Source organism: Amborella trichopoda, chromosome 1, assembly GCF_054954075.1.
Source record: "Amborella trichopoda isolate Santa Cruz 75 chromosome 1, AtrichopodaSantaCruz75HAP2 v2.0, whole genome shotgun sequence".
Lineage (NCBI taxonomy): Eukaryota > Viridiplantae > Streptophyta > Magnoliopsida > Amborellales > Amborellaceae > Amborella > Amborella trichopoda.
Window position 1 is genome coordinate 35016456 of NC_142336.1, and position 26099 is coordinate 35042554.

At 36.1% G+C, this 26099-nt stretch overlaps 1 long non-coding RNA gene and 1 other non-coding gene across 3 annotated transcripts; both read left to right on the top strand.

The window, feature by feature from the left end:
* The first annotated feature begins 11386 nt into the window (after positions 1-11386).
* LOC18433302 (glucan endo-1,3-beta-glucosidase) lies at positions 11387-20465 on the top strand. 2 transcript variants are annotated; one of them, XR_016052894.1, is made up of 3 exons: positions 11387-11570; positions 19405-19919; positions 20014-20205. It is a non-coding gene; the product is annotated as a glucan endo-1,3-beta-glucosidase (transcript). The 2 variants fall into 2 exon arrangements; XR_002280769.2 differs by having other exon boundaries at positions 19405-20465.
* Positions 20466-23805: 3340 nt separating this feature from the next.
* Positions 23806-25220, top strand: LOC105420576 (uncharacterized). The gene is made up of 2 exons (XR_966648.3): positions 23806-24617; positions 24730-25220. It is a non-coding gene; the product is annotated as an uncharacterized LOC105420576 (long non-coding RNA).
* Positions 25221-26099: the final 879 nt, after the last annotated feature.

Here is a 26099-nt window from a genome sequence, read left to right on the forward strand (position 1 = left end):
TCTTTCAATGATATAATCCTATCATTTCGTCTTCGAATCATAGTAGAAGGATGGAAGAACTTGGTATAGGAATCTCCGTCCTTAAGCCAATTCTACCTAGATTTATGTCTCTATAGTCTCTCCTCATGCCCCAAGAGCATTTGAAGCCTCTGAGTATTTTCTTGCTCTTTTAACATCAATGCCTAATTAAAAAAGTCGGAACTTAAGCTATCATGTAAAGAAGATAGTTTAATTCTGACAACTACAATGGATTCATTAACATGACCAAAGAACTCTTTATTCCATATACACAAGTTCACCCTCAATCTTTTTAATTTAGTCATAAATCTGAACATGGCCGTACCCCCAATTCTAACTTGCCATGATGTATAGACCGTGTCCATAAAGCCAAGATGTTTTTCCTACTTTGAAAAATATTTAAATGGTTTTGGACCAACTGGTTCTTCGTAAAAAACTGATACCATTAGCGGACAATGATCAGAATTCCTTTTAGGAAGAAGCTCGACCTTAGATTTCAGAAAAGCCAAGACCCAATCAAGAAGCTCGACCTTAGATTTCAGAAAAGCCAAGACCCAATCAATGGTTGTCATTACGCGATCTAATATGCTCCTTATATACCCCTTGTTGGTCTGGCTATTAGACCAAGAAAACACAATCTGTTATGACTACCCCCAAGTCAGATAAAGCACAATCTGTCATGACTTGGGCAAAGTCACTCTAATCTAATGGTAACGAGCTACTTCTTCCCATTTTTTTCCGAGCTGCACTGATATAACTGCCCCCATACTTCGCATATGATTCCACAACAAAGCTCTCCGAGATATTGAATTAAATGCATAAACCCTCGAAATTACATCCACACGACCATTACAAATTCTAGTGGCTTCTACTGTTATCATTTGATCATTAACACCCAATACATTAACTTAATATATCAATGGGTTCTATGGCATCATAATTCTGGATCTGTCATTGATTTTATTTGCAAGGAAATTACTGTAAAAGCCCAATTTTTTTTAGTACACTCTATTCAACTCTCCAGGCAACATGGTCTCTAAAAGAAATAAAATACCAATATTTTGCTGGTGTCTAGGTGAAACAATATCAGAAAATTTACCTGGTCCTCTAAGACCCCTTACATTCCAAGCAACAACAGACATAAAAACTTTTAAGATTTTGAATGCTTAGTAAGGGAAACCTCACATTTTATGGACATTGGGAGATGATGTGCCTTAAGAGCCTCCTTTTTGCTACTAATAATTACTGGAGATCCCTTCATTTGAGACCGGGTTATAGGTTTATTCAACCCGTCCCCAAAAGTAAGATCTTGCACACGCTTACTAGGGCCTTTCACCTTATCCACTCCATCTAGGACATGCAGTGTTGGATATAACTCTTTAGGAGGCAATGATCCCTCATCATTCTACTTGATGCCTTCATCAACCCTGATTGCACAATCAATTGTACCTTTGCCATGCAAATAAAAAAACTTCGCCTGCTAGATCTATCAGTTGGGACTCCCCATGAACCTCTTCCTGCACACTAATGCGCTCGTTAGAGGGTGGGGTACCCGAAGTTAGAAGTTCATCATCGCCATTGATAGAAGACAACATCTCAAAGATCTCTCCTCCTTCATCACAACCACCCGACTCCTGGACTTCTATCACATTATGCAAGTCATGCAAGCTATTAACCTCAGTAGTTACCACTCCCTCTACTTCTTCAGGAAAATCATCAACATTTGTATTAGCCTCGTCCATACATATAGTATCAGGTGCTACATCATTCAAACCTTCATCCATTTGCACCAGACCCAATTGATCATGTACCTCCCGATCCCCAACTCAGAGGCATTTACATCCTCGGATAGCACCTGAAAAGTGTTAAGAGCAGACAACACTTCCTTCTTTTTATAACTCATCTGGGTTCTTCCCTTGACGACTTTTCATCCTTCTTCTCCCGATGGTTACACAATAATTGAGCCACTACCATTTCATGTCTTTCTTTGAAAGCCTTTGATCTTTGATGTATTTTTCGAAACGAAAGATGAACGACGTAAGTCCGACATGTGACTAGTTCTATACAATCTTTTGGCAGTACTCTTTGCCCAGGATATCGAACCACTCCTACGTTAAGCACGGATTATTGACATCCATTGAAACACAAGTCCTCGGCTCCGCCCGTGTTTACAATTTTGTAGGTTAGTCCATGAAAATGGGCTTTCCTACACTCGACGCAATACGAAATAGAATCAGCGGCTCCCAGAAAATAAGAGGAAGATTAGGCAATTTAATCCAAACCGGTTATTTTTATTTGTATAATAAAATAATTATAAGACATAATGTTATAAACCAATAATTTCAACGTATAATATAGAATATATGAGTTTTTTTAGGCTACACCACTTATGGTGTAGACTCTTAAAATGCTCAACATTTTTAGACATTTAAATACCCTTATTATATAGTATAGTAACTTTTTGTTTAGAGGTATTTTAAGTAATTATTCAAGGGTAAACTAGAAATTCCTAATAGAAACAAAAGTATTTATTAACGATAGTGGACAATGACATCACTGATATAGTATGTGACATCACCCACAAGATGCATTAATTGTTTTTAACTACTAATAGAATGCTACTATTTCTTAAAACCATATCCATTCTACCTTTCTAAATGGCTAAAAATGTCCCTACAATGAAAAATTTTGTATTCCAATTCAAGGGCATTTTAGTGTCAAAAAAATGTTGACCACTTTAAGAGTCTACACCACCAAATGGTGTAGCCTAGCAAAACCCATTAATGTTGAGCACAATTTTGGATGAGTAAATAAATATTTGATACTTTGATGTGATACTAATTTCACTTTATATGGGAAATTATTTTTCTAATCTTATAATATGAAAGTGTTTTTTAATATTTTAAAATTATTTTGATGTAATATTATAAGAGTAATGATCATATGAGACTCTCCCACATCCATGTGTATAGGATCCTAAAGGATCACCACTAAATTTGGCACATATCTTTAGAAAAGTTATCACATGGGTGTGAGACTTGACTTTTCTAGATATTTGTGCCAAATTTAATGGTGCTCCTTTGGGGTCCTACACACATAGGTGTGGGAGGGTTTCATAGGATCATTACTTATATTATAATACTATATTACAATTAATAATTATACCGACATCCAGACATGAAAATAATATCTCAGTATTCATCTATTTTTATAAGGTAATGAAAATACATAATGGACCACTCCTAAATTTTTTTAGAAATTAAAAGAACACTATTTTTAGAGATTTATAATGATTTTTTAAAAAAATTTTGGGGACAAAATTGTCGATTCCGCTGATTCTTCGATCCAATCCACCGATTCCCCAATCCAACATGGGCATGAGTGTGACCGATTCGAGTCACCGATCCATTTTTTTAAACCTAAAAGAAGGGCTAGGTCGTAGTGGTAGCAACCCCATACCTACTTACCACATTGTGGTTTCCAATCCTGTTGACACCACCCATTGACGCCTTAAAAAAAATAACTCCTTAATCTATAAAAAAAAATAGGTAGAGGATTGTCTTTCCCTAAATTACACAAAAAAAAAAAAAAAGAAAAAAAAGAAAAAAAAAAGGATGAGTAAAGAAAAGAAAAGAAAAGGAAGAAGAAGAAAGAAGAAAGAGTAAAAGCTTTATGTGAGAGCAGTGTTCCAACGAATGACTATTTGGACATTGCGGGGGATGATGAGAAATAACGAACAATTTCAAGTTTACGACTAAGAAATGATAAATTTCTACGTAAACATTTAAAATTGAAGACTTCAACACATTCTCTAAGCCATCAAAATGGATACTGCAATATATTGTTGTTTTAATTGGCATAAAAATAGGAATGGTTAATTGTAATTAAAATATTAAAATAGAAAAGAGCTCAAGACCAAGTAGTTAACGCGGTAGGTCACTTCAACATGACATCTTGAATTCATTCCAATTATGGCTAGGGAACTTCATCCCTATAAAACTATCTAAAATATTAAAATACTGTTATAATGCTATTGTTTAAAAAGTAACAAATATGGTGGCGTTACAATAAGGACTTTTCATCAATTAAACTTTCATTAAAAAATTAAAAAATGATGGTGTTATAAGGGAACTTGCAGCAATGTTTTTGAAAATAAGGAGCTTATGTAGAGGGCGTAACAACAGATATAACGCACGTCTTTTTCAAATTTCAAACGACGTGCCTGTTATGGCTGTTAAGCTATTGTGTAATGGTCGTTACAATAAGAAAATTAGATGTTATTTTATTTAATTTCTTCAGATTGTGCAACAGGTGATTCACATGGAGACGAATTATAATTCTTTTTCAGGTTCATTTTCTCCAGCCATTTGGATTTCTTAAGCCTCGATGACTGGAGTAGGAGGGCCTGGGGGCTGTCTTACTCTCCTGACACTAAGGTAATAGGGAACAGTCGATTGAAGATGTTTTTCGTGCATTGCATGTTCGGTTCTCTCGAATTCGTGGCTCGCTTCTTTCCCTTGATCGTTGGAAACCCTCGGATCATGGGTCCTTGGCCCCCAAGAATTTAGTTTGGATTAAGTTGTGGGGTATCCCTTTACAAATTTGGAAATTGGAAGCCATTAAAAAGATTGCCTCTTTATGGGGCTCTTTTTGTGAGTTGGATTGGAGTTCTTTTGTATGTCAGGATTGCATCTTTATTCGTATTCAAATTGCAACTCCCCCTGCTTCTGCAATTCTTAATCACGTTTTTATCTTAGTCGACAATCTTTCTTTCTTTATCAAAATTCAAGCCATGGTTCCTAACATCACAAGGCCTATGAATTCTCTTAGGAACTTACCCTCTCCTCCGTCTAAAACTGTTGTTGCGGCTCCTCTGACTGTTTTCCGGTACCCTCATAAACAGATTCGAAAGCGTTTTCAAGCCCGGAGTAACACTTGGCCGTCAGTTCCGCAATCCCCTAGCTTTTCAAATTTGAAAATTTCCAAACGGTGGATTCCTATCAACCGTTTTTCGGCTTGGACGAAGGGATTTGCGGCTGACGTTCTTTTTGTTCCGGCTGACGTTCCCGTTGAAGTGGTGACTTCTTTTGCACGTCCACCCGGCTTGAGTGGTCCCGCGAGACTAATTTTGTTGGGTCTCAAGAATTTCCCGACAGGTGTGCCTACAGTGATTGCATGTTGTACGAAGATCTTTGGCGATTTTCTGCATTCGCTGACTTCCCTGCCTCTGTGCCTTTCTATCCAAAAACCGGCTGCCCTTCCTTTCTCACTAGCCAGGGGATTTCTTTCTCTTCCAGTGAAGAAATATGTCTGGGTGAAGGCAGTTGTTCAGACTTGGTTCCTTATTTGGTGCATGTCGCTGACCATGTACCCACTACCGTATCGAGCAGTTGCAGTTAGACCAAAAGCTAAAGTGTCCAAGGCTAAGCAGCGGTTTGATCCGCTGACCATCGATCCGTTGGCAATGGTGGTGACTGTGCCTGATGAAGAAGCACCTTCTTTCGCTGGTTCTCCTGATCATGTTCCCAATTTGCAAGTTGGAGTCCCTTCTTTCGATCCCTTTGTTGCTTTAGTTAGGTCGGAGGGAGTGGACCCTCTAATGGTGGTATCTAATTCTGAACATGTTCGACGGTTGGGGCCTCAACTACTTGATGAGGACCCTTCCTTTGTTGTGAGTGAGTTTATTGAGCAGGAGACTGTTGTGATTCTTGAGGAGACGGAGGCAGCTTCGATGGTGAGAGATATGGGAATGGATTTTAACGTTCCCATTGGTGTGTTCTTTGCGGAGGTAAAGCGTCTGAAGGTTGCGAGAGGCACTCTTGGGGCTTCGAGTGTGGCAAAGGACGCGAGGAAGGTTGCTAAGGAGCCACAGAGTGCTGCTAAACTAAATATGAAAAAGCCCTCTTTAAAGAAGATACCTGAGGTGGGGACTAGATCCTTTACACGCATGGAGGCCCAAGGCATCATTAAGAAGATGACCAAGCCTTCCCATGAGGCGGGGAAGGCACCATTGTTTATCTACTTTTCATAACCCTCTGATGATTTCCCTGAACCCTCGGACTCTCTAGACTCAGCAGCTACTGCTGAGGCGATGATGCTAGAGGAGCTTTATTTGGCTCAGGCCCTAATGGCCCAAGTTCTTCTTCTTCCTCTTTTTAAAATGAACATCCTTTTATAGAATGTTAGGGGGATGGGAAATCTTAGTCGCACTACTGAATAGATTCCCTTGGCCATCTTTCTTATTGAAAAAAGGTGTTCCTCAAGCGATATTATTTTTGTTTTTGTTTCTAAATATAAACCTTGGGTTTTACTCTTGCAAGAGACCAAACTTCCTCGACCTAATGTCTCTGGGGCGAGGGAAGTTTGGGGCGAGGGTGTTGTGTCTTTCTCTGGAATTGATGCCATCGGTGCCGCTGGTGGACTGTGGGTGCTGTGGGACCCTCTTATTTTGCATAGTTTTGTGAATGCATTTAAGGAAATGTTTATGCTTATTGGTTTTCATGGACCGGATCCTAGTTTCTCATGGGGTTTGTTGCATGTGTATGGTCCTGTAGACTTTGTATCTAAAGAAGGTTTCCTTAATGAGTTGGATGATGTTATCAGTAATTTCGGCTTTCCTATATGTATTGGTGGGGATTTTAACCTCATTAGGTGGCCATATGAATGCCTTGCACACTTGGCTATTCATTCTTCAATGAGGATCTTTAACAGGTTTATTGAGTCGAATTCTCTTTTTGACCTTCCAATTGTGGGGACTAAATTCACTTGGTCCAACAATAGTGTTTCCTCTCTTGCTATGTCGAAACTTGATAGATTCTTAGTTTCTTCGAATTGGGTGGCTGTCTTCCCTCTTGTATCAATCCATGCTCTGCCACGGCTCTCTTCTGACCGTACCCCTGTTCTTCTAAGTACTTGCATGGCTAGTATTGGGCCGATACCTTTTAGGTTTGAAATTGGATGGCTTGAGAATCTTGAAGTGTTGGATCCCATTCAATCTACTTGACAGAATTTCATCTCTTTTGGTTCTTTGGGTTTTCAGCTTTATAAAAAGCTTCTCAATATCAAACATAAGCTCATTGCTTGGAAGAAAGAAAATAATGCTAATGTTAAGTTGAAAATTGACGAGCTTTTAGGGGAAGTTAATGCTTTGAACCAGCAGGTTCAAGCTGACGGAGTTTTGACACCGGAGTTACTGGCAGCTAGGAAATCTAAATTAAAAGACCTCCTTGATCTTCAGAAGGTGAAGGAGTTATATTGGAAGTAAAGATCTAGGGTAAAGTGGCTTAAGGAGGGAGACTTGAATATTAAATTCTTTCACTCTATTGCTAGTGCGAGAAGAAGACAAAATGATATGTATGGTCTCATCATCCAGGGGGTCGACATTGATAATAGTGAAGAGTGGGCTAAGGCTATTGTTGACCATTTTAAAGAAGGCCTTTTCTTCAGATGTCAAATTCACACTTCTTTTACACGGATTGCCTTTCAAAACTCTCTCTGTAGAGTTGCACAATTCTTTGGAGTGTTTGGTCCTTGTGGAATATCTTAAAAGAGTTGTTTTTGCATTACCTGGAGATAAGGCCCCGGGTCCTGATAGTTTCCCTCTCTGGTTTTTCCATAAATTTTGGAAGCTAGTTAAGTTCGAACTGCTAGAGATGGTTAGAGAGTTTATGTTAAGCACCTCTGTTTTCAAAGGGATTAATGCCATTTACATTGCTCTTATCCCCAAAAAGTCGGTGATTACAAATTTATCTGATATAAGGCGCATTAGTCCTCTTTCAAGCCTTTATAAGATTGTGGCTAAGGTTTTGGCTGAGAGACTCAAACTTATTCTCCCCAGCATTATTTCCCTCAATCATTATGTGTTTATTCAAAACCGTCAGATTACTGATAGTATTTTGATGGCTCAAGAGTGTATCTATTCTAGACTGAGATGTCAGCTTCCTGGTGTGGTAGTGAAGTTAGATTTGGAGAAGGCCTATGATTGTGTTAAATGGGGAGTTGTTGGAGATTTTTAAAAATATAGGCTTTGGGGAGAAGTTGAGGAGTTGGATTTATAACTGCCTGTCCTTAGCCCATTTCTCAGTGCTGATTAAGGGTAGCCCCTTTGGCTTCTTTAGAGCCACTAGGGGTCTTCGTCAAGGGGATCCACTATCACCCTTTCTTTTTTCTATTTATGCGGAATGTTTTAATCTTATGCTTCAGAAAGTAGAAGCTTGAGGCAGATTTTCTGGCTTTCAGGTTGCTGATTCGGGTCCAAGATTCTCACATCTTCAGTATGCTGACAACACCCTTATTTTCTGTGATGCTTCTTCGACTCAGTTGTCTATATATAACCTGCTTTCTTGATTGTTGTGAGGCTTCTCTAGGGCTCAAAGTTAATTTTTCTAAGACCTCTTTAATTGGAGTTAATTGTCATCCTGATTTGTGCCATTCACTCGCTCTTCAGTTGGGCTTTTCGGTCGTCTCCTTCCCATTTTCCTATTTGGGCATTTCGATTTCTGACTTTAGGCTACCTATTTCGATTTGGGACAATGTCCTACAATGTGTGCAGGTTAAGTTGGACTTATGGAAGCCCAAATATCTCTCTTTGGGGGGTAGGGTAACTTTGCTATGCTCTTGCTTAGCGAATTTACCAATTTATCTCATGTCGCTTCTTCTTATGCTTGCCTCTGTAATTAAGAAAATTGAGAGGATGATGAGTAATTTTCTTTGGGGTTCTTTTGGAGTAGAGAGGAAATATCATTTATTGAGATGGGACTGGGTTTGTACCCCAAGATGTGAAGGTGGTTTGGGTCTTTGCAAGTTGAAATTTATGAACGAAGCTTTGCTTTCTAAGTGGTGGTGGCGAAGTTTCCATTACACGGATCAGCGTTGGTGTCAGGTTTTAATTTCAAAATACAGGAGAGATCAGTATGGTTTATGGCGACATGTTGATCGCTCTAGTGACTTCTCCTTTCGGTGGAAGCCCATCTCTAGATGTCGTCCTCATATAGCGGCACATTTTTGGTGGTTGGTGGGGAATGGTGCCTCCATTTCCTTTTGGCATCATAAATGGATGGGTGGCACCCCTTTGAAGCTTACTTTTCTAGATCTTTTTGCAAAGGTTCTTCTCCCAGAAGCCAAGATAGCGGATTTAGTGGATTTCAATGGTTCATGTATTGTTTGGAATATGATAGCGGATTTAGTGGATTTCAATGGTTCAGTGGTTAGAACTATTGAGTCTATTGGATTCAGTTTATATTTACCAAGGGTCGTCAAATGAACTTATTTGGGAATTTGAGAATGATGGCATCTTCTCGGTCAAATCCAATTACAGGCTTTTTTTCTACGGCAGATAGAGATGGTCATTACCTCTTGTGGCTAAGATCTGGAAATGGCCTGCTCCCCATAAAGTGCAAGCTTTTCTCTGGTTAGCAGCCCTTAACTATTGACAACTTGGTTAAGAGGGATAAGGTGCTACCCAATATCTGTTTGATGTGCAAAGAAGATGAGGAAACTAGGAATCACCTTTTCATTCACTGTAAGATTGTTTCTTTTATTTGGTATTGGTTTTTTAATCTTCTTGGGGTTCAGACTTCTGTTCCTTTTTCGGTGGCGGACTTAGTGTCACAACTATCTTTTGAGCATTGACATTCAGGGGGATCTTGGTTTGGCAAATTGCAAGAGGCACAGTGCTTTGGGAGCTGTGGAAGGAAAGGAATAGGCGCACTTTTGAGGGATTGTGTATTTCAGCCGATAGTTTACTTGATATGTTAAGCTCTCCATTTGACATTGGTTTTCGATCACTAAGGATGGCTGGGGCGTCTCTCAACCAGATGTCTTGCTTAACCTGCAAAACCTATTTTTTCTTGGGAAAAGTTAAGATGAAACCTAAATGCTTCTGGACTCCTCAGGCAGTTGGTCATTTTAAATTGAATTTTGATAGCAGTTCCTTAGGTAATCCTGGCCTTGCTGGAATTGGGGGTGTTTTGCGTAATGATCAGGGACAGGTTGTCTTTTATTATGTTGGTTTGTTAGGCTCTGCTACGGCCAATCATGCAGAACTTGTCTCATTGTTGCAAGGTCTTAAGCTCTTTATTTCCAAAGGCATTGGCAATAGTTGTATTTTTTAAGGTGATTCGCTTAATATTGTTGGCTGGTGTAAGAAGGAATTGCGCATTCCCTGGAAGCTCAGATCTTTCTGGTTGGAGATTATGGACATTTTAGCCCCTTTAGTTATCTCTTCTCTCATGTTTATAGGGAGGCTAATGATTTAGCTGATTCTCTAGCCAAAGGTGGGGTCTCCCTGCCTTCTTTTTATTTTTCCTCTGATGTATTCTCTTTTTAGTAGTTTCTCATTAATAAAAGTTGGAACCTTTGTCAAAAAAATAAAAAATTTGGATGTTTTTCGCAAAGAGTGATGATTGTATTTTGTCACATATCTTTTTTTTCTTTTTGGATTTTTAAAATATGTCTAACTATAAATCTTTTTTTTAAAAAAAAATCTATTTTTCTATACTTTTTTAAGCTGCATTTAACTTTTAAAAGTTGTTTTTAGTTTTATTTTACTTTTTAGTACTTTGTTTTATTTTGCAAATTTTTTCTATTTTCTGAATTTATTCGAGCATTTTGGCGCTGTGCAAGTCTAGGCTAAGTAACTAGTATCCGTCAACGATCGAGTCCCTTCGGCAAGGCGAGTCGCAGCACACTATCCATTACGTAACATAATATTAAAGGCATGGTACCTCTCTAATAACCCGTTCAAGGTAGGAATCTCACCTCTAAACAAAGCAAAAAATATATAGAAACAACAAATGAAAAATATCAGGTAGCCCTTAAGATCTCCCATGCTTTTGGTGTGTGTTATGGTCGTGGGTGTTAGGAGAGAGAGAGGGCATTTTGGTTCTAAAAATTATAACTTTTTTAATGGGGGTATTTTGTTAGAAAAGTTTGTTTTATGATAAAAGTTGTGACAAAAAATTTGGTTGGGGGGAGTTTTTAAAAAAGTAGGATCATAGGTGTTTTTGCATTTTTTTTTTTTGCGTGTTGGGTGGGGGGCATGGAATAGATATGCTAGTCAAGGTAGAAAAATTGGTCCGAACATAGTCGAATGGCCCCGATCATTTCGCTCACCATTCGAGTTTTGGTTTCGCACGTAATGAGCAAAGTTTGGAGTCAAGATGATGCACATGTGTGACATACACATGACTTTTTGGGTCCGTAGACTTCATTGTTGTTATATTAGGCCTGAGTGTTCGTATTGAATGAATGAATGCCCACTCTATTTGAATTCGGTTTGTGAATAAGGAAAGAAATAGCTGGCCTTCTATTCAATTCACTGAGAAAAATAATTGCACGGTTAAGACTTGACTTGCAAATTGGGAGGTCCATCCAAACAAGTCTTTGTACCACTAAGCCCATTATATTGTAGCATGTGTATGACTATCGATAACAAATTACAACTTATCAATATTTTAAACATTTCGCCATGGTTTCTTCAAGCCACTATGGGCTCTGGTTTTTGGGCACTATGGCGATGGTTGGGATTCTTACAAATAACCTACAAAAAGCTGGTGAGATTGCTTATGTGTTAATTTCTTTCTTGCTTTCTACATGTATTATATAGCTACCACCATTGTGCCATATCATTTCCATCCCATAATTTGCATTGGATTGATTATAAGTTTTGGGGATTGGGGAGGGAGGAGATAGTTTCGTTAGCTGGGATTAAAGCAATGATATTGGCGAGAGGCTCCAAACCCAATTAAAAGAATTGTTACTTTTTTTCCTCAAAAGACTCAACATCAGTTGGCCAGTGTATAACAACCTGGCCGGGTTACTCGGACCCGACCACTGGCCATGGCCAGTTTGGCTGATTAGGTGGTCAACTGGCTTGGCCATCATAACTTAAAAATCAAAATCCAAAAAAAGTATAAAAAATTAAGAAATTTATTTCTAATGGGTTTTTTAATGTTTTTTATTGTTTTAGAAAAGATTGGGAAATATTTCGATTGCAAATACTTATTTTGATATTTTCTCTTTTTTTCTTTTTTTTTTTTAAAATATTCCTGGGCAAAAATTGATTTTTTAAAATCTATTTTTTCACTTTTTTTTTTGATGCGTTTTGTTTAGTTATATTTTAAATATATTTTTCATATTTTTTAATATTTTTTGAGTTTTTTTCTAGATTTTTTAAAACCCGTTTTAGACTGGCTAGAAGTTGCCCAATTAGGGGCGGTTATTCAGACCGTTTATAAATGCACCAAAAGTATGAAAATTTAAATAAAAGACTCTAAACAATCAAATTAGAGCACACCTCAAAAATTTAACTAGAAGAGGTGGTTTTCGTGCCCAAATATCTCAATTGGTCATCTCAACATCAAGATGCATGGACATGGAAAAAAATAGATTTCAAGTTTGAGAAATAGTGGATCTTGTAATGCATTTTTTGACAGTCAATTTTCAAGATTTTCAATTTTTTATAGATCTACTAGATCTATACTATTTTTTAAGCTTTAAATTTTATGATTAAAGATGAAAATATATTTTAAGGCTATTGGTAGTAAAAATTGATGGAGCGCAAATGAGACCAAACTCGAGATCATAAAGAAGAAATGTTGTGAGGCTGGTGATCACAGAGCTCAGATCTTAAGTAAAAATTACCCAAAAGAGAAAGGTAACTATCTAGAGGCTCTGTAAATTGCTGTGTATTTTCTATACGTCCTTTTTTCTGGCTTCCCATATTTTTAAGGAAAAGATAGGCCAATATTCATCTTTCTCCCATAGGTATATGAGAAAAAGTCTGCCTTGATATTAAAGATACTCATCAAACTCATCAACTATCACAAGATTTTTAGTATTAAAACCATATTTCTTGTTACTATTTGAAGGTGCGCTTTACTTTGATTGTTTATTGCCTCGCTCTATACAAACCGCACCCATAAGTAAAAAATGTATTTTTCACTCTTACATTGTCGTCAATTTATGCTTGTCAGTAGTTTACCGCACCCTTAAGTAAAAATTGTTTTTTCACTCTGAAATGTCGACAATTTAAGCTTGTCAGTAGTTGACTCCTGCACACCACCGAATATCGTCATAAAAGAGCATATTTTTGCATATGAAGCACTTGTCAGGACTTCAAAGCTTCCTGGGCACTCGTTTGTCCTTCGAAAATGTTTCATCCTTCTTTCATTTTCATTTGATGAGCACAAAAAATTTACTAAAGTTTTTAAGCAAAAAAAACCTTTCTCTTTCTTTTTTTTATTTTTTTTATTTTTTTATTTAACATTGTCTTTGCATTAGTGCTTTTAGGCACTCCATTACTAACTTATTTTGACTTATGTCAACACTGGTATATATGAAAAGGTGTACGATGAGATCATTTATTTTTGGTACAAGATGGTCACAATTAATTTTAACCACTGAATGTGAAAATGAGTGGCTACATTTATTCTATCGATCAAACTCAAAATTCTAAAGATATTTGATCGAACTTTATGAAATAATAAAGCTATCAGATTTCACATCGGATAGTTATAAATCATCGTGACCTCCTTATGCCAATGATAAATTGTCTCGTTATATACAATCTTATTTAGATAATGGTGCAAAATTTGCTCAAATGTTATAGCAGTTACCGATGCAATCTTTTATCGAGAGTAAGGGGAATTGAATCCTTGAGGGAGGAAGTGTACTCTATTCGCTATTGTTATCATATATTGTGTAATTCGTCTTCTTTTCTTTTTTTTCGGATCACCAATCTAGAAGATCTAGATCGTTTATTCAGCTGATTTTGGATCTAGATCGATGGCCAGTTGATCCACCCCGCTGATTTATTTTTTATATAATTAGTTTAAGGTGCGATTTCTATAAGGTTGCAACCTTAAACAATCCAATTAAGGTTCACCAACAAATTTTATCATAACATGTAATTTTATTGTAAAAACAATCTTAAGATTATCTTAAAATCTATTTCATATCTAATTCGAAAGTTTTAAACTCCAAAAATGATTAAAATCAATGAGATCTATAAACATATGAAAATCTTGAATATGGACGGTCTAGATAATGTGTTGCAAGATATACTATTTATGAGACTCAAAAACTTTTTTTTATATATATATTCATACATCTCGATGTCGAGATGATCAAATAGTGGGTTTTCCAACATTAAAATAATCTTTTTGATAGATTTTCCAGGTGCATCTGTAATTCTACATTTTAAGGTTGCAACCTTATATAAACTTTTCCCATTAGTTTAAGTAATTCAGACTCAGAAGAATTAAAACCCATCAAGCGCGTAATATCGCGTTGTTTAATGGTGGTAAAAGTCTAGGATATCACTAGATGATAGGACTATTTTTTTATGAAATACATTTCTTACACAAGTAATGATCTTATAGGACTGTCCTCCATCCATGTGTGTATGACCCCAAATGATCATAATTAAAGTTGGCATGAATATTTAGAAAAGTTATCAAATGGTTGTGGAGCTTGACTTTTCTATAAATCGGTACTAAATTTAATAGTGATCTTTTGGAGTCCTACACATATGGGTGGGAGAGGGTCCTATAAGATCATTTCTTCTTACAATAAGGTTTCCTGTAGAATAGATTTTTATGTTGTTTGGATATCATCTGTATGCATCCCAAAAGACCATTTCTACATAGAAATAGGGTACATACCAAAAAAAAAAAAAGGAAGAAGAAAAGAAAAGGAAAAAAAAGAAAGAAGGAGGAAGGTCCATTATTTTGGATCCAAACAGTAACTCTCTCTCTAGAAAACTATTCGATCCAAACGACCCTTAAATACTAGGCTACATGGCTTGCTTTTCATATAATTTGTGAAATACGATCACCATCTTTCTCTCTAATAGTGTTCATAAACTCGACCTAGTCAACTTGGGCTCCGCCTTAACATGGTATCGAGGTACTCAGCCTCATCTTGGAACACGCAAAGTGCTAAAGCATGTACCGTGTCGAGTCGCTCCCTTATGTAGAACTCGGGCCCATTAGCCCAAATTCTATAGCACTTGGGTATGTCCGCACTTGCCAAAGTACTACTTCTAATAAAAGAAAAATGAGTGGGGGCCCATCCAGGGGTGGGACTGAATGTGCATCACCCTTTTTCATCTCCCCTTTTAAAGGGCCAGAAATCCACCCTCTTTTTTCATTCTCACTCCAAAAAAAGGGGACTAATAATTTATCCCCTTCATCTCTCTCACTCTCGTTCTCCCTCCTAGTGGGAGGGCTATTTGCGCATCATTTTTCATTTCTCTTTAGAAGGGAAGCATAAATCCATTTCAAGCTTTATTTTTCTCTCTACCTAGTAGATTTTTTCTCTTTTTTGAAATACTCTCCCTCTCTCTAAAATCTATTTTTTTTTTTTTTGAAAATTTTTTTTTTTAGTATTTTTTATTTTTTTTGCTATTTTTAAATCATTTTCATACCTGCACATGAATAAGTCCACACATACACGTCCAAGTTATTTAATCTGTGGAAGAGCCTAGTATTGAACCATTTAAACCTTGCTCTATGTCCCTTCATTTGCTCATACATAATAATGATCTACATGTTCTTCCCTCTTATTTATTCTTGCATAGACGGGGGTTTCCTTACCAAAAGCTTATTCTCACCTACTCTTCCTCCCCATGCCTCCCATATTACACCAATAAATGCCACATTTGAAATTTTTTAAATATGCTATCCTATTTGTTATGGATTGTATATTACGAGATCATTCATTTTTGTTACGAGGAGGTCACAATTGCTATTAGTAATTAGATGTCAAATTGTAAAGCTTGAGGTGTGTCATAAAATTTGAGACATTTTTGTTTGAACTTTGATCTAGTCAATGATATACTTACAATCATTTAATTTGAAATCCGACGAACAACAATGATTGTGACCTCCTTGCATTAAAAGTAATTTATATCTTTATATATTTTTCTTATTTGTTAGGCCTCGAAACCCTAAGCATTTAAGTTATTTGCGAAGAAAAGGATTTAGAGTCCTTTAGTTAGATCGAATTTATGTCACAAAAACATATATGAGTCAACATTTGGTACGCACATTGATGCCAATATAAAAAATGGCCTTTCAACACTTTACTCGTGTGTATCATTTCTTTGAAAGCCCACGAAATTCGGATTTCAAGTAAAATTATGCACCTTCATAATTACAATCAAATAGAAAAAGTTCACCATATACCTAAGTTTTTAAAAGCATGAAATATATGTGTTTATCTCCATACCATTATTACCTAGACTGGACCTTACAGGCTAGCCCAATGAATTAGACTTCCGATTAGGGCATTGGCGGGTTTAGTCCAAAAACTAAGATTGACTGAAAATTTATAATAATCAATGTGTTGCGGCAAATTTGACATGTTGGACCTACTAAACATGACAGAACAACTTTTTTGTTAAGGAATGGTAAACCCTCCACATAATGTGGATGCCTTAAGGGTGCACGAGCTGATTCAGGTTGAACCTAGTATCATCAAATTGTAAAAAACGAATTCTGTATTACATTTTTATTTTTTATTTAAAACTAATATTTACATCTGCATTTTATATGGTCTATAATATAAAAATAATAAAGAAAATATTTTAAACAAAAAAGTTGGTCAAAATACCCCTGAAACAATTTAATGGCATTTTGGTCAACTTTTTTTTATCAAAATATATTTTATTATTTTTATTTGATTCATTATAATAAAATATATTTATAACCGAATTTTTAAAAAAATATTATTTTGAATTTTAAAAAAAAAGGGTTTTGTGGCTGTTGGATGCACCCATGTTTAGTATGTGCCAATGAAAGAGTGCTTGTGCACCTTCCACTGTCTACATGATGCGGACGAGAGACTCTCTCTTTTGTTAAGGGATTGTATAGTGAAAGACTATTTATCTTTGTTACAAGATAGTCACAAATACTCCTTGCCATCAGATGTCAAATCAAATAGCTTGGATATCATTAAGTTCCAAAAATTTTTATTAGAACTTTGCTTTTAGTTAATGACACACTCACAACTACCAGATTTGAAATATAATGGATAAGAGTGATTGTGATAGCCTTATACTATATATAAATGGTGACTTTTTATGCGTTTATGTTTGTTAGTAGATATTGAGAGCAAACCTAAAGTAGAGGATGGTCAATATGACAGCAACTATTCTATATTCTATAGATTGATAGATAAGATAGGGCCCTTCAAATTATAGATTCAAAACATATTCAGATCTGACAGATCTAATGCCGTATGAATCTAGTGCCAACCCCAATTCTAAATTTTGCAACAAAATAGATCTTTAAGAGTACAAAAAATTATAAATAAAATTCATAAACTATAAAAATCAGAATAAATAAAGTGAACAAATTAAAATAAAGAAAACGAGAGAACTTACCTAGGGAACTCGAAGCCCAGAGTTTCGAGTTTTGGGGTCGGATCATGATGCCTTCGCACACCTTCTCTTTGCTTGAATGCTTTTCTTTGATAGACTGATTTGGCTGGAATTTTGTTGGAAATAGGTTAGAATTTCTTAGATATGGATTCTAGGGTTTTTAAGACAACTAGGGTTTCCAGATATAGGGAACCCAAGGGTTCCCTAAAGGTTCTAAGATATAGGGTTCCCAAAGGGTTTCCAGATATAGGGTTCCCCAAAGGGTTTCCCGATATAAGGTTCCCCAGATATAGAAAAACGCCATATGTGGGTTCTAGATATAGGGTACACAAGATATAGAAAAACCCCATATGTGGGGTTTTTCTAGGAATTTAGCAATTCTAGTGATTTTTATTAATTTTTATCATTTTTTTAAATTTTTGAGGATTTTTTCGAAATTTATGGAAGCTCTTATGATTTTCTACATTTTCTAGGGATTTTTTGGTCAAATTTCTCGACGATTTTTCTGCGCTTTTAGAGGGGTTTATATAGACTAGGTCTAGGGGTATGCATGAAATGTTACCAAGGGAAAAATCATTCAAAATAGAGCTTACCTGGACTGAAACTGCGGACCCAAACTTATCTGGAAGGTCTGGGACGCATCCAGGCCCAATGGGCTATACAACTCAAGGGGGGATGTGTGGTTCATGGGCGCAACCCATGTAATGTGCACCATGGAATGCCCTGTCATTTCTTCAAATATTTTTCCTCGGACAATAACAGTTAAACGGTGCCTCGAATTTGAGTGATTCAAAGACGACTAGAAAGTTTTCGGGCTCTAGTATTATTTGAACTAGATTTTGGGTGAACTTGGGCCATTCTATAGAGGCTAGGTTCACTATGGCTCACTAATCTCATAATGGTCCCTAGGGGTCAAAACTAAGTCTTCGAGAATCTTATCAGCCAAAGGATTTCTATAGTTCCCAAGTTAGCATTGAAAACAAAAGTCTTTTCTATAATATATTATTCCTATTTGTTTAAAGAAAAGTGCTACAAAATGTCTATCGGTGAAAAAGTTCTATGTAAATCATCTATATTTTTATAACCGTTCAAAGTTTATCATAGGGCCATAAATGTCTGATAGTGTTTGAATTTTAATATTTGTTTTACAAATCATAATGATCTGAAATTTTGTAGGTATGTACGTTTTAGCAAGATTCACATAAATAAAATATAAAACAAATAATTTGAACGATAAACATTATGCAAAATACCCTTAAAATGTTTTAGGGGTAATTCCATTATTTTATTTTATGACTATTATTTTTTTAATATTTTATTTTCATGTGAATTGGCCACATGTACACACAACCCAAATTTTATATTAATATGATTAGTACAATAATTATAAAAATTCAAATACTACTAGACAACTGTGACCGTGTAATAAACTTTGGATGGTGATGAGGTGTAGGGGAAGTACTGTAAAACTTCACCTATAAGCGTTTTATAGTGTTTTTTTTGTTTAAATCCAATCAAATTGATTTTAGCAATCGAATGGGTTTCGATAGGATAAAATCATCTAATAAGTTTTGCGGCATGTACAGTTTATACTATGTTGTCAAGAGCCATAAATTATAAGCGCACGGATCCAAAATACGTAGGATCGACCAGCAGGCCCAATGATCATGAATGGAATCGACGAGGACCGAACTGATTTCAGGAAGGTATCTGTCCTAGTCATGTTCCCCCCAAACCCCACCTCTCCCGGGCCCATTTACATTTTTTAAAATATTTGTCTAATATTTTCTTAGGTCATTTCTAAATCCATGACCAATACAGAACGGTGATTTGGCAATCTAACACGGATATATGGGCTGGACGGAGTGGCTCACCGATTTGGATTTTGAAATATTGTTTTAAACATTTAAGTCCTTCATGAAAACTAGATCAGCATGAAAAATTGACACAAATGATTTTGTGTGTGTACCAATAGTGATGATCTTTTCGGATTTTTATGTCAGGAGCCCAATTCGTGGGTGTTTGTTATGGGGCATCAGGCGATCTTCCACCCCCTCATGAAGTGGTGGCCCCTCTATCAATCCAAAGGAATCAAGAAGATGAGACTTTACTCCCCCTACACCGCGCCTTAGAAGCCCTTCGAGGATCTGGCATCAAACTAATATTCGGCCTCCCAAACGAAAACCTCAGACAGGCGGCAACCGACCCATCCTTTGTTGCCGAATGGGTTAGGACCAACGTCCAAGCATACTTTCCTGCTGTCGATATCGGCTACATTGCTGTTAGCAAAGAGGTAATCCCGGGTCCTGAAGCTGGTAATGTCCTTCCAGCTATGCAGAATGTATACAATGCAATAAAGTCAGCAGGCTTACAGGATAGTATCAAGGTTTCCACTTCTGTTGCTCCCACCGTGATAGGCACATCTTATCCACCATCCGCCGGCTCATTCTCTTCCGAATCTTCATCCACGATGACATCCATCGTTGGTTTCCTTTCTAGCACTGAGGCACCACTGCTGGTGAACGTGTACCCCTATTTCAGTTACATAGGAAACACTAGAGATATTCGACTCGAGTATGCATTGTTTACTGCTAATTTTGATGTGGTAACAGATGGTCAATTTAGGTACCGTAACCTCTTCGATGCAATGGTAGATTGTGTGTATGCTGCAATGGAGAAGGTTGGCGGAGGGGAAGTCCCGATCATAGCTAGTGAGAGCGGGTGGCCTTCTGCCGGAGGCGTCGCAGCCACAATCGACAATGCCCGGACCTATAACTCGAACTTGGTGCGACATGGGGGTCAAGGAACTCCGAAGAGGACGGGCACACCTTTGGAAATCTATGTGTTTGCAATGTTCAATGAAAATAAGAAGGCAGCAGGGATTGAACAAAACTTTGGGCTCTTCTATCCCAACAAGCAGCTTGTTTATGATGTGAATTTCCCCTAGAGAGTCAATATTAAAGGCTAAGTAAGTCTCAATATGTTTGAAACAAATAAAAGTCTGCTGATTGTGATTATCGTTTCAAAATATGCAATATCAAAGTAAGTAACTCAGCTTTTGTTCCCCAGTCCTCAATTTTTAATCTTGTTAGCAATTGCACAGGTGACTTGCATAATTGGAATGTATGTTCTAACATGAGAAAAGGGGACTTGATAAAGGATGAAGTTTTTGTAATCCTCACCTCGAATCCTCATCCGAAAAGTACTTTCGGTAACGGAAATCTCTATGATGGCTCTAAAATCAATTGTCAACACCGACAATAAAATTTGAAACTAAAGAAATGGTACAAATCTAGCGAATCTATGAACACTTATTTAAGGCGAGATGGACGGTCTAGATAATTTGTTATAATGTAAACTATTTTTAGAGCTTGACGTTCTAATTTTAATTCACAACCATAATGTTCAAACCGATATGATCGATATCAAAGTTTTTGAATGCTTGAATTGCAATTTTCGATGAGTTACGAGGTGAGGGTTTACTTGTATTGATAGCCTGCGGCTCCTATCGAACCATTCTTACCCCTCAACTACAAAAAGAATGACATTGTATTTTTATAGCTTCATAACATATGATTTCGTATTCCCCGAGCATGAAAACAGGACGAACACAAATAATCTATGCATGTGTAATCCGGCTGACTTGTCTAAATAAAATTGGCTTTGTGGAATATCGCATTGTGCATCTTCAGGCCAATCTAACCTTAAGCAAAAAGAATTTATCATGTATATTATACTCATGTAGGAGGAAGAGTTATTAGGGAGTTTTTTTTTTATTTAAATAAGTTTTTTTGGATCTTCGTAAGAATCTGATCATTTAAATATGGAATTTGTACTTTTTGAGTTCTTTGATATCGATCTATTTCTGACAAGGAAAAAAAAGGATCATTTCTCGATTTGTGCATGCCATCCTTGCGCAGGGGGCTTGATACTTAGATTTCACCCTTGAATTAATAGACGGTCTTTCTATTTAGGAAAAAGTTTATAAAGGGTTAACAAATTAAAATATAGATTTAAGATGCATCTCAAAAATCTCTCAAAAACATTGTTTTGATGTTGGAAAAATATCTAATTGATCATCTCAATATCGACGTTTATGGATATAGACAAAAGAAAGATTTCAAGCCTTAAGACTAGTATATAATGCAAAATATTATTTCAACTGTCGATTTCAAGACTTTCATGTTCTTATAGATGTGTTTGATTTGGAGCATTTTTTTAGTTTAAAATTTTATAATTAGAGTTGAAAATAGATATCACACCATTTTAAGAATTTTCGACACCAAAATTGCATCTTATGATAAAGTTTGAAGGTGCACCTTACTTTGGTTGTTAATGTTACAACCTCGTACAAAACACACGGACATTATATTTTTCAAGTGCATATATTAATACTTAAAAGTTTTGCTTTTTGAAATTAGTTGGTAAATGGAAGAGGTCATATCGCAAAATTTGGGTTCCTAAAGTAAGGTTTTAGCAAGAGGGAGTAAGTGGACGGTAACGCTACAGATACATAAATTTTTTTTACTTTACTTCATGGGTAAGCTTTCAATGTTTTTTCTACAATATAGAACTTATATACTTCCCCTTATCCAACCGTCCATTTTGAATGGAGGGTTAAGATTGTCCTAATCACAATGTTACGTCTCTACACTATTTTATTTTAAATTTTTTTATATATAATATTTTGATACTAAATTTTGAGCATCCAATCCTCTATTAAACTCACACTTGTAAAAAAATATAAAAACAATATTCTCAATAAAATAAAATAGCCAATATACCATAAAATAATAAAAAGGTATTTTGGTAATTATATTTTATCAAAAAATTACTTTTAATATTTTTTATAGGTGTGCTCCAATGAGAAGATGATACGTACCAAATATTCATACATTTTATATAAAAAAATTAAAAATAAAATACTCTGAAACATTGGATTTAGGTTCAAACGATAAGTGGCTCACTTGATCAAAATTGAATCGCTAGATGGTAAGGGAAACAAAGATCTTCTATGTTGTAAGGAAAGTATAGAAACCTTTCCCTTACTTAATGGCCTTGCTTGTTATAGGGGAAGTATAGAAACCTTTCCGTTACTTAATGGCCTTGCTTGAATCCCCTGTTGTTAAGTCAAAGATATCTTATATATTTAGGGAAAGCTTTTTAGGTTTAAGTTCTATCGTCTCCCAATTTTTTAACCATTGATTTCAAATGGGTGGCTGAGATTAATCCACTCAAGTTGTCCCAAAAATAAAGTCATCAGCTCAGCCGGTAACCCATTTGAAATAGCCCATAGGAGAGAGAGAGAAACTCATTTTTAGTTTTAGGTTTGGAGACAGAGCAGAGAAACCACGAGAGAAAAGGGGAAAGTGTAGGGAAGAGGAGAGAAAGTGCATAGCCCTAAAGAAGAGACAGAGAGAGAGAAACCCATTTACGCCAGATCTTCTCAGCCATGGGATGGATTCTAGAGAGAGATAGGCTAAACCCATCTCTCAAGAAGAGAGAGAAACACAGGAAAGGATGCTCCGACCATCTCTCTACTCCCATTCTCTCTCTAACTTTTTCTCTATTCTATTCTAAGTTCTTTCTTAATGATTCTTGCCACAGGGTCTATTCCTCTAAAAAATTCATCCACTTCTGTTTTTTTTGCTTGGACTCTGATTTATAGGTTTTATCTTTTCTTCATTGGATCAAAGGATTTCTTTCACGATTGTTTGCATTTTAATAGCAGTATTGTGATTGATTCATTGGAAAAGATTAATGGCTAATATGCTTGACTCCTACCATGAGCTTCTATGAGATGATCCATAAACTTCAGTGAGAGAGCTTAGGATAGAGACATGCTTAGGTTGCTATTAACGGATTGATGCATGGATTGTCTTTCTAGCAAATTGACTTGCATGTAGCAATCCATCCATCCAATCGATGATATTAAAAAATTTTCATGTCAATATATCAAAAACATGGCACCTTTGATATTTATGTGCTCAATTTGAAGTTGTCTAGTATGAACTACTTGATGTGATGTACCAGTCATTTAATTTTCCCTTTAATTGTTTAGGAGATATGATCTTTCAAGATAATGATTTTTTTCAATTCAGATTCATTTCTCTCTATCTACTATGTTTGTGCATTTTCACCTGTTGTTTGTTTTTACCGATATTTTCCTTTTATTCTTTTTCAAACTGTCTCAGCATCCTTAATTATGGGGAATATGAAAGGGGAATTCGGAATTTCAATTTAATGGTCCTGCTGCGTAGAATTGTTCATCTAAGCTTGAGTCAGTGCTTAAGGGTGGAGGCATTTAGGTCTGATCTTTGGAAACTTAGGAATAATTTTGGTAGACTATATTCAACAAACTTTGCTACGGTTCTTTGTGGGCACCCTAATCATTCTTGAACTTAGAAAGCAATTTTGGAATAGGTTTATAATTTCTTTCTCATATATATATTTTTTCTTTCCATAACAATTATAAATTAAATTCAACAGATATAAACAAGATTGCAACCATTCTTAAAAATACCTTTTTTCAGAAAAAAAGTTGTAAAAACATCTTCCTCACAAGATAATAAACTTAGCCTCTCATTTTTTAATTTTAAGAACATTGTGAATAGAATGTTCGAGATGGTGATTGTGAATTATTATGCTGCAAAATTTTTCTCCTATAATTTAATTTTTGTTTGTGTATTGAGATTTTGATCAATGTGTAAATAACTATGTATTGTCTTTCACTTAAGAATTTGTATAAGGGACAATACCCTGATCTCCTATATTTGAATAGAGTTACGACATATTCTTATCATCTAACTAATTTAGTTGTTGTTTCATAATTCATATTTTTATTATATTATGAAAAAAATTTATTTTAATGTTTTTACATTGTCTACAATGAGTACTTATTATGCTAGTGAATTTCATTTCATAAAAAAAAGGTTTCGTATCAATGAATCCACTCAAGCTTTGTCAAAATGGAAGCTTGATCGGCGACAGGTAGACCTGATCAGAAAGACTGGTTTGGGCTCATTGATGGACATAGGGTCTTTAAAGTCAATTGCAGGTTGTTGAAGGCCTTCATAAAAACATCGTGTTCACAAACAAATACTCCCGCCTAAACGTTGACGAGATGGCAACTTTATATGACGTATGACGTATGACAGAGATGGGTCAATGCAACGTTATTGAAGCTGTCAATAACCCCACCTGCTCCCGGTCGTGGGTAAATTATTTTGTTGTGTATTTCATTACATGTTTATGTTTCGTTATATATTTAATCAAATTTATCCAATCTCGTTTGTCTTGTAATTATATAAATATTGTTGTAATTGCAGCAACACACCTATATAAGGATGTTAGAAGCCGCACTTAAAAAAGAAGAGGATTCCAGGCATTATGTAGTCGTGGCCCATAAATTGTTAGTAAAGAACACACTAGATGCATGAGATGCTAGTGAAAGCGAAGATGATAGTGAGGAGGATGGTGAGGAGGATAGTGAAAGTGAAGAAGATGGTGAGGAGAAAAATGGAGAAAAGGAGAGTAAAGCTGAGGAGGACGATGAAAGGAGAATAAAGTCCAGAGAAGACCAGTATCATGATCCTGCTATGCATGAGGAACCCAGATGGGAACTCCGACCAAGGGTGAAGGGGAAGGGTGTACTTAAATAGGGGTCTCCTACATTGTTGTAATTTTAAAGTCTTGTAGTTTGATATGTACATACTCAGTTTTGCAGTCACATTTTCATGTAGTGCCTTGCCCTCAAAATCTATATATTATTAACATCTATTTAAGATAGTAATCTTTCTTAAATGAATTCTATTTATCACATTTTGTCTTTTTTTTGGTGAATTGGGAGTTGAGACAATGAATTTTTAAGGTCCTGCATGTCAGTGTCTTTTACACATTTTATCTTTTTCATAGTAAACAGGACTTTAAATACACAGTATTTCCTTATGGGAATCATGGAATGCAATTCAAGTTCTTCAAACTGTGTTCCCAAGGAATTTCCTTTCGAATCAGGGTTGGTGTTTCCTTTTGATTCAGGCTTGGTGTTTCCTTTCAATTCAAGGAATTTGGTCTAATTCAGGCTTGGTGTTTCCTTTCAATTCAAGGAATTTGGTCTAGGTAGTAAAAATGTTAAAATGGGCAAGCAATGGTAGTTTTAATCACTTCTCATGGTACTAGAAGCAAATTTGGGTAATTTTTGGGAATCATGTAAGCTTCTGTTTTGATATCTACTTCTTACCTGACACTACCAGGTGTATGAATCTGGAGGAATTAGAAAGGATATTTCTATTTGACATAAATTAGAAACGAAGGCTATCTCCATGCCCATACATTTTATGGTTATTTCTTAGATTTCTGTCCTAAATTTCTATGTGAAATTCATAAGTTCCAAGTTTGGAACAGTTCTGAAATTTTATGGTTTTGTGTCGGACCGAAAATAAAATGTTAAGACTGACATTATGGGCACTAGAAGCATTTTGCCAGACTGAGAATAAAATGTGTAGGACCGACATCTTGGGCACCAGAAGAATATGTGTCGGACCGAGAATAAAATGTGTTCGACCGGCATTTTGGGCACCAGAAGCATTTGTGTCGGACCAGGAATAAAATGTATTGGTACACCATTCTAGACAACAGAAGCATTTGTGCCAGACCAAATAGAGGGCTAATAGATAGAGAGGTTGATTGATGTTTTGGA